At 41.1% G+C, this 10,116-nt stretch overlaps 1 long non-coding RNA gene across 1 annotated transcript; it reads right to left on the bottom strand.

The window, feature by feature from the left end:
• Positions 1–1,579: 1,579 nt before the first annotated feature.
• LOC118659016 lies at positions 1,580–9,130 on the bottom strand. Its single transcript, XR_004968431.1, has 3 exons — positions 9,098–9,130; positions 5,941–6,049; positions 1,580–1,798 (listed from the first exon to the last, which is right to left on the bottom strand). It is a non-coding gene; the product is annotated as an uncharacterized LOC118659016 (long non-coding RNA).
• Positions 9,131–10,116: the final 986 nt, after the last annotated feature.

The following is a 10,116-nucleotide window of genomic DNA, read 5'->3' as shown; positions in this document are numbered from 1 at the left end:
AGAATTTAGTCTTATCTACCTGATTTTGTCTAAATCCTCTCATTTATAGGGGAAGTCCATTTTATAACTAACTTTAGTGAAATTTTTTTTTTTTGGGGGGGGGGGGAATCGTTGGGTATTTTGGTCCGGTTCTCCACTGGGATGATTTTTTGTTTTTGTCATGTCTGGAGACTTTTTGGTTGTCAAAACTCAGAAGGGGCTATTAGCATCTTGTGGGTAGAGGTCAAATAAGCTGCTAAACATTCTACAATGCACAGGACAGCCTTCCCTACAACAAAGAATTATGTGGCTGAAAATGTAACTTCATTTTGACATCTTGGAATTTCTATACTTGACAGTCACTATGAGAATACCTCAAAAGTACATCCCTTTTCTTTTTTTCTATAAATTCTTTACCTGTAGATGTAAAAGTGACATTTTAATATATAACTAGTGTCAAAAACAGCATTTTAGAAAAATGTTTGGCCAGGATGAGAAGTGACTGGTATGATTCTAAGACTTCCTCTGGAGGGGAGACCTGCCAGGAAAATTATTATTTTTTTTTTATAATGAGACCACTCATTTATTATAAATACCAGTGATACCTGAATGAAGAAAAGTAAATTTCTCTCTTCCAGGAAAATTATTATTTTGTTTTTTATAACGAGACCACTCATCTATATATATAAAAGCCTAAGTGACTGTTATGACCAGTTGACTGAATGACCAGTCGACCAGGTTGCTATGATGCACACTGACCACCAGGGGACAGACACTCAACGCAGGAGCTGCCCCCTGGTTATCAGTGTGCTCCCACAGCCAGCCTTTCCGCGGCTGGCCAACCTCCTGTGGTCCCTCCCCATGGCTGGCCCTGATCGACCCAGATCGGGACTGGGCAAGGTAGCCCCAATTGGCCCCGATTGCTAGCCAGGCCGAGGGACCCCACCTGTGCACAAATTTGTGCACTGGGCCTCTAGTTTATTATAAATACCAGTGATATCAGAATGAAGAAAAGTAAATTTCTCTCTGCCAGGAAAATTATTACGTGAGGTGATATTTTTATAGCCCAGGGAAACAAACATTTTACCCAACTTATCTGAACAGAGGTTAAGGCCTCTCAGAAGTAAAGTCATGAGTCAAATCACCATGGAAGGAATATATATTTCATGAAATCCCAGACCATGTCCTAGATGCCAGAGAGGACTTCAGTATGCCTGCCTCCCCAGAGTCACCAGTGTCACTGGAATGAGACTTGAAGTCAAGGAGTAGCTCTGTCTTTGCAGTCACTTTACAATTAATACCCTTATTATTCAAAGAGAATGTAAATGGCCTGGCCAGCGTGGCTCAGTGGTTGAGCATCAACCTGTGAGCCAGAAGGTCACGGTTCAGTTCCCGGTCAGGGCACATGCCCAGGTTGCGGGCTCAATCCCCAGTGTGGGGCATGCAGGAGGCAGCCGATCAATGATTCTCTCTCATCATTGATGTTTCTATCTCTCTCTCCCTCTCCCTTCCTCTCTGAAATTAATAATTTATATATATTAACACACACACACACACACACACACACAATGCAAATGGACTTCTTCCCCCCAGCTCCTCACCATAGATTAGTTTGATTGAATTCAGCTCTTCCAGATGTAGTAGGATGTTGAGCCACTCTCTTGTGCCATCAATAAGGAAACTTTCATTATTCCTATGTCTTCCTCTCACTTACTGGTCTCATCTCTGACCAAGGCTATTTGAGTGCTAGCATATAGATTAACTTTTGTTCAGGAGGCTGCTACTATCTTTTTTTTCTTCCTTTTTTGTTTTTTTAATTCTCATCCAAGAACATTTTTTTCCATTGATTTTTAGAGAGAGTGGAAGGGAGAGAGGGAGGGAGGGGAGAGAGAGACAGAGAAACATTAATGTGAGAGACACACATCAATTGGTTGCTTCCCAAACACGCACCCCAACCCGGGCTGCAGATGAACCGGAAACCCAGGTACGTGCCCTTGACTGGAAATCTAACCCAGGACCCTTTGGTCCACAGGCCAACACTCTATCCACTGAGACAAACCGGCTAAGGCTCCATTTATTTTTAAATGAAAATCAACAACTCCCACCCCCAAACTCTTGGTGCTGTTTTTAAAATCTTCTGAACCTCATGAATTACAACAAATACAAGCACACCTCCTCCTTAATTAGAAGCATTTTTACACTGCCCACTCATAAGTGTAGATAGGGATGGGAAAATATATGCAATTTTTGTGGGATGGGTGGGGAAACTCCTCCATAGGGAGAAGAGGTTGTAAGGACTCTGACTTCCACTGAGCAGTAAAATGCTATCAAATTCAATCAAACTCAGTAATTACTTTTCACTTTCTGGAAATACTAATTTCTTCTGAGAAAAAAGAAAGGACTAAAATCCTAACAAAATTTAAGTCTTCTGAGAGAGAAGCAACTCACCATTAGAGAATAGTATTTCTGGCTCTTCTGAGGAATGCAATGGAAATTTGTCTGTGTCACTTTCCCCCAGATCACTGTGTCAGTGTGCAAGAATGCATGTTTTTCATAAACAAAAAATATATATATACTAGAGGCCCAGCGCACGGAATCGTGCACGAGTAGGGTCCCTTGGCCTAGCCCGCGATCAGGGCCATCTTTCACCCAGCTCTCCAGTCCCCAGTCCCATCCCGCCGCCACCCACCCAGTTCTCCGTGGTTCCCCGTTCGCCATGCTGTGATCGATTGGAGTCTGTGGGCTGGGAGGTTGCGGGGGAGGCAGGGAGGGACTGAGAGGTGGTCAATGCACCTCATAGCGACTGCTCAAGCAGTCATTCCAGTCATTATGGTCACTGGCCCTTTATCATATAGTAGTACTAGCTGCAAAGAGAAGAAACTGTTCCAGGGTGTACAAATCCCATGCCAACATCAAAATAATGGCAAATACTGTTCTGATCTTAGCAACCCGAAGTGACCTTTATACAATTTATTTATTCAACACAAATTTCTTGCGTAACTGTTAAGGGCCAGGCACTATGTTAGGGGACATAATCATGATATTTGCCCTGAAAAAGCTTCATCATACATATCTCTGGAAGAGAAATGTTTTTGAAATAGAACCATAGTTAACATAATGTTGATTTCAGCTTCTGTATTCACTCACACAGCCATTGGTGCCATCCAGTTTGGGGAACTGGAACAATTGACAGTAACTGTCATCTTTGCCAAGTCTACATTTTTGGCCTGATAACTCAAAATTCAGTGTATGACAATAACATAAACCAATGAGATTGTCAGCTATAAGACTAAGTTGTTTGGAGTTCTTTATTAAATCCTATAGTCAGCTAGATAATTTTTCTACAATCAGAACTTTTATTGTTTAAAAAAAAGAATAGATGTCCATTTCTTCCCTTCCCCTATATCCATGTTAAGGAAAGAAAAAGTGCTCAGAGACTCAATGAGACATTCACAAAACCATGGGCCTTCCACTGCCTCTTTAGCCAGAAATCCAGGTAGGAGGGTCTTGCTCTTGTCATTCTGCATATCCTACCTCTTCATTAGAGGCTTTAGGCTTTTTATCCTTCCTACCTTTTTAAAAAATATGTGTTTTTATTGATTTTTAGGGAGCAAGGAAGGGAAGGGAAGAGAGAGAAACATCAATGTGAGAAAACACCCATCTGCTGCCTCCTGCACACCCTCATCCCCCCCCCACCCCCCCCAACGAGGGTTGAGCCCACAACCCAGGCATGAGCCTCGACTGAAAATCCAATCAGTAACCTTTTGGTGCACAGGGACAAGGCTCAACCAACAGAGTCACACTGGCCAGGCTGGCCTTCCTACCTTTGGACCAGCCAAGCTCCTTCTCAAACTCCTGTCATTGGGCCCACGCCTTCTATGGCAAACAAACAGCCCATATAATTGCAGATTGCAATCTATGTGCAACCATATTTTTGCTAAATATTTACACTTGACTGCTCTTATTCACTAAAGACAAGGGTGTGATGATTTGCAGAAGCATTTAGTGTTTTCCCAGTCCCAAGCTCATCAGCAGAGAAGCTCTAAAGCATGAAGGCTCACACCCTTTATTTTAGGCTTTCATAGTGAAAGAGAAACCAAACTGTGAGAAGTGTTATAGTTATTATGCATGTGTCTTATTACCCCTCTTAGCTTGTGGCACTGTCTGAATTCTAAATAAGTATCTTGCCAAAAACTGTAAAAACAGTTGTTGAAAAAGAAATGGCAAGGTTTAACCAAATTTGTTGTTATTTAATAAGATTTTGCTATTTGTTTCTTCTTGTTGGCTTTATAATTTCTTTCTCCATCTGGAAAACTTTGATACTTCTTAGTTATTCACACACTTAAGATTTTATTGAGCACCTAGTTATGTGCCAGGTACTGTGTTAAATGCTGGAAACACAGTAGTGAACACACTAGACATGATTCCTGCCTTCTGATAAACACAAGTTATTATTCCTGTTGCATGGCTAACTCCTGCTTATTGTTCAACAAGCCCAAATTCAGCTTAAGTGTCCTAAGTGTCACTCTATCTGGGCAGCCTCCATGACCTTATCTAGGTTAAATAAGGCATCCCTATTCTCCAGTCCTCTGGCATCTTGCCCATATATCACATTGGCAACTTCCCCAAAACTAAGATCTCTGAAGGGCTATATCCTCAGTGGGAGAACAAGAAAAAAACCTGACCTACAGAGGGAAAGGGTAAGGATATCTGACTATCTTCACGTTAACTGTGGATGGAACAGAAGAAAACAAGTCTCCTCTGAAAATTCCTAAACAAGTTCCCAAGCATACTATGGGGGGCCAGAATTTCAGACTGTCTATGTGACCCAGAAAACCCTGAGCTGATAATCATAAAGGTGATCACTTTAGTGCCCCCAGGCACCCTGTATAAGCAAAAGTAAATCCTTTCTGAAAATCCTACAGGTAAGGTTCCAAGAAATATGACCTTATAATAAATTATCATCAAAAACACAAGGATATAATGAACTTCAGAATACCTGCAATGACTGCAAGTATTCTAGTTCAGATTCAGAATATAAAGTATGTGTGATATTGTGATATAATAAGAAATATGGCCCTAGCTGGTTTGGCTCAGTGGATAGAGCATTGGTCTGAAGGGTCCTGGGTTCAATTCCATTCAAGGGCAAGTGCCAGGGTTGCAGGCTCGATCCCCAGTAGGGAGCGTGCAGGAGGTAGCCATCAATGATTCTCTCTCATCGTTGATGTTTCTATCTCTCTCCCCCCCTCTCCCTTCTTCTCTAAAATCAATACAAAAAAATTTTTTTTAATATTTTTTAAAGCTATGTGTATTTTGTCTTTGTCCCAGATCCCTAGCACAGAATATTCTGTTATTCATAACAAGTCCCTTTCCATCACACCTAAAGAGGTGACTTAAGGCGTGGCCCCTAGATAGCCTCAGGATGGGGCGGATGCCAGAAAGACCAAAGGATTGGAGGGTTGTAACTTTCAGCCCCACCCTTGACTCCCAGTGAAAGGAGGAGAGTTCTGTAAAAACAGCCTTCAGAATCTAAAAGGGCAAGGAAATGGAGTCTCCCCTGAAGGCCCCCTAGATTTTCCCCTAGAGCCCAGATTTCAGCCCAGTGAGACCCAAATTAGACTGTGAGATCATAAATTTGTGTTGTTGTTGTTGTTTTGGAATAATTATAGATTTACAGAAAAGTTGCAAAAAGAGTATTCAGAGTTCCCAGATTCCCTTAATACTAGTACTTAAGCCTTTTTTTAAAAATAGACCAGCCCGTTAGGGAGTTCAGTCAGAATATTGTCCTGATTCACTAGGTTACAGGTTTGATAAGAGCATATACAAGAGGCAACCAATGAATGCATAAATAAGTGGAACAACAGATTGAAGTCTCTCTCTTCCAAATCAATAAAAGAAAAAAATAGACTTAGAACAGTTTTAGGTTCACAGCAAAAATGAGGAGAAGCTACAGAGACTTACCATATAGCCTCACCCCCCTCAATATGAATGTGTGTTGCTTTAAGGCCATTACATTTGTAGCAGTTTGTTAGAACAATTAAAAAAAATAATACAATGACAAATGGCATTTCTAGGAGAAAAAAAGAGAGAAGTAGATTGTTTAAAGTGCTAAAGAAAAACGAGAGAATAATTAATCCAAAATTGAGTATAACTGTTAGTTCCAGTGAAGGTATGGGGCATGTTGGTGGGACACCGCAAGACAGGGCTGCACCAACTTCTAAGTTGCTTCTGTGGGAGCTAGAAAAAGGACCATTCTCTGGGCAGATGAATTAGAAAATGACAGCCCACAGCCTAGCAGCAGACAGAGTCTTTGTACCCCAAGAGACCTCCCTTCCCTTAGCAGGGACCTCTGTGCAGTGCACAACTTGCACCCACCACAGTGCTGGCAGCCCCACCACAGACCTTCAGGGGGTTTGTAATGTTTTGCTTCTTATACTGGGTGGAGGATACATGGATTCGTTTTTCAGAATTATCCTTCAAGCTATGTATATACATTACATACTCTTGTATAAATATTGTTGCCAATTTTAAATGTTAAAATATCAGCAACGTGATGAAATGTAGGGCCATTCCCCTCTGCATACAATCTAAAAATCAGCAAGTTCTGAGTGATGTTTTTCTTAACTCCACGTAATCTCTTTTCAGAGTTGGAGTAAGTTACCCTTGAGCAGGAAAACAGGATTTCCCTTCTTCCAGCCCATCCCTATCTTAAATAAGAGGTTGTGTCTGTTTTCTCACCCAGATATTATACACAGTGGTAGGAGCGGAATGTGCAAACTCCAGAGAAGTTGGTGGGCACCTGTAATCCAAAAAAGCTCCCTGAGACCTAAAGCGGAATTTCATTATTAGGAATCTGGCCTGTCTGATAAAATCAGACATGCTGACTCAAGAGGAAACAGAGATATCAAGAGTCTTAGATTCTGAGAAACTGCAACTCTGAGTTCACCTTGACCCTTCCAAAGAAGTCCAGGACCTTTCTTTAATTTTTTTTTTTTTAACAGAGCACTTTGGGTAGACAGATGGCTACCGAAATACCTCTCTCTTGCTCCCAGACAGTCCTGCCATCTTCAGAAGGGTCACTTGGGTTCACTGGTCCAACAATCCAAGCCGCAAACCATGAAGAGGAAGTTTTGCTTCTTACATACGAGCTCTTCCTGCTCTTCCGGACCTAAGTAAGATGTGCTTGGCTCTATCCAGCTCTTATGTTGGCCCTACCATAAATAAGTACTCAGAGAGGGGTTGAGAGATGTCTAATTTATACCACCACCCTTTATAATTTAATTTCATATATATTAACTCCTCACTTACTAGTAACATCATCAATAGGTTCTTTAAGAAAAATTAGGCATAATGAAACCAATTTTACCATAGACTAGTTGACATTAACAAGAGTTAAGTTCCTATGGCTATTTCTGGTCACAAAAACATCACCAAACTTCTAAATAAAGATCCAAAAACCTTCTAATATTAAATACTGAAATAAATGTGAGTTATACATACATTTAAGAAAGATAAATAAAAACAAGTAGAATCATTATTTTCCAACCTGCTATTGCAGTTTAAGGTCACGAGTGGTCAGAGCCTGTCCCGGCAGATCAGGGTGCAAGGTGGGAACCCACCCTGGACAGGATACCTTGCATTGCAGGGCCACTCACACACAGACCCCACTCAATCAGACGGGGACAATGCGGACATGCCAGTTCACCTCATGTGCATATCTTTGGGATGTGGAAGGAAATTGGAGTACCCAGAGAAAAACCATGCAGACATGGAGAGACCTGCATGCTCTATACACACAGTGGCCCCGGTAGGAATCCATTTTTTTCTCATCAATGTTATAAAATGACATTGAACAAAATGATATTATTTGAGGAACCACTGTACAAAAATAATATATAGTCATCAGGAAAATTCAAAAAATGTAGAAGACTAAAGAATAAAAAGCAAAACTCTCTCTTTACCTTGTAATCTTACTCCCTTTACTAAAGCTAAACTTTATGAGATACTAGAGGCCCGGTGCACAAAATTCATGCACTCTGGGAGGGGGGTCCCCTTAGCCCAGCCTGCGCCCTCTCACAGTCCGGGAGCCCTCGGGGGATGTCTGACTGATGGGGAGCGGGTCTCAGCTGACAGTTAGACATCCTTAGCACTGTTGCAGAGGCGGGAGAGGCACCAGCGTAAGCCCAGCTTCTGGCTCACTGACCACCAGGGGGCAGCTCCTGCATTGAGCGGCTGCCCTCTGGTGGTCAGTGCGTGTCATAGCAACTGGTCATTGTGCCATTTGGTCAATTTGCATATTAGCCTTTTATTATAGAGGATATCCTCCCACACCTCTTTTCACACAATTATAAAATGCACACACTCACAATTATTTTTCTTAATAAAAAAAGGATCATACTATAATGTTCTATAATGTGCTTTTTACAAATAATATTCCATAAAAATATGTCTATGTTAGTAAATTTAAGTTTTTGCCAGTTTTCTATATTAAAAACAGTAGTGCAATAAATGCTTATACACTCGTGTATATTTGTGTTTAACAGATTCCAGGAAACAAAATTGCTGAGTTAAAGAGTAACACATTTAAAATTTAATAGATACTACCAAACTTACCTCAGAAGAGGCTTTGTGAACAGTATAGGAGAATGACTATTTGCTTAAATGTTCACCAACCATGGATATTATGTATATTTTTCACTTTTTGCCACTTTGATGAGCAAAAACAATAGTACACATTATTTAACTTATATTTTCCTAATTACAAATGAGACTGTGTATATGCTTCCTGGCCAGTTGTATTTCTTATCCAGTGCATTACTTATCCATCGCCATTGCCTATTTTTCTGCTTGTAACTTCCTCATTTTGATCATAAGAGTGGCTACTATATATATTGAGCACTTGGTTGTGTGCCAGCCTCTGCACTAAATGCTTTAAAATGTTTTTTTTCTTTGAACATTCTGTACATGAGAAATATGAGAAACATATGGAGATGAAATTCAAACCATGGTCTTTTTCACTGGTCTCTTTTACTCTAAAAGCTGCACTTTCTCCACTGTATCACTATACCAAAAAGCTTCATTTTGCTGAAACGCAGAAACTCCAAATGGAGTGACTTACCAAACATAGCCCCATAGCTACATGCCCATCTCAGTCCGGACCACTGGCAAGCTTTTCACCACCCTGGTCTTTCTTGAAAACTGCAAAAAGACTGTTCAGGCAAATTTATCAGACTTCACTGCCTGTAATATCTGTGTCCTTAGAGATAAGGAACCAACCCGCAGGACAAGGGTCGAAGATAAAATAGAAACTTCAAAAACATGGAGACCTTGGCCCCATTCCATCCATATCTCAGTCAAAGCAGAGGGCTGATGGCAGGACAAGCCAGCTCTAAAACTAGTGTGGTTTTCAGTCACCTCCCAGCACCCACCAGCCATGCTAATTTTTTAAAAATATATTTTTATTGATTTCAGAGAGGAAGGGGGAGGGAGAGAGAGATAGAAACATCAGTGATGAGAGGGAAACATTGATCAGCTGCCTCCTGCACGCCCCCCACTGGGGATGGAGCCCACAACCCGGGCATGAGCCCTTGACTGGAATCGAACCCGGGACCCTTCATTCAGCTCACAGGCCGACATTCTATCCACTGAACCAAGCCAGCCAGGGCTAATTTTTTTTTTTTTTTTTTTTAACACTGAGGCTGGATGAACGGTCAATCATAGGCATGAGCAGCAAACAGTTTGAAGTTCTGCTCTTTAAAAAAATCAAGATGTTTATCTTACAGCCCTTCTATTAACCCAGAATGAAAAGTGTCCTTAAGAATTTCACTTTTTTTCTCAAATGTGATTAACCTAATGAGAGGTGTAGGAAATGTAATTTTATGATTTTATTGTTCATATTAATCATAATCTTCTAAAGAAAAGGAGGGTGGAGTAAATTATGTCTGAGAAGCTGCCAAACTTCCTTCCTTCCAAAAGCATTAATTAAATACTTGTGTAATCCTATATAATAAAAGCCTAATATGCAAATTGACCAAACATCGGAACAACTGGTGGAAGGACCAGTCGCTATGATGTGCACTGACCACCAGGGGGCACATACTCAATGGAGGAGCTGCCTCCAGCCCGCAGGCCCCACGC

This window comes from Myotis myotis, unplaced genomic scaffold (genome assembly GCF_014108235.1).
Source record: "Myotis myotis isolate mMyoMyo1 unplaced genomic scaffold, mMyoMyo1.p scaffold_m19_p_6, whole genome shotgun sequence".
Lineage (NCBI taxonomy): Eukaryota > Metazoa > Chordata > Mammalia > Chiroptera > Vespertilionidae > Myotis > Myotis myotis.
This window is presented reverse-complemented; position numbering and strand designations above follow the sequence as displayed.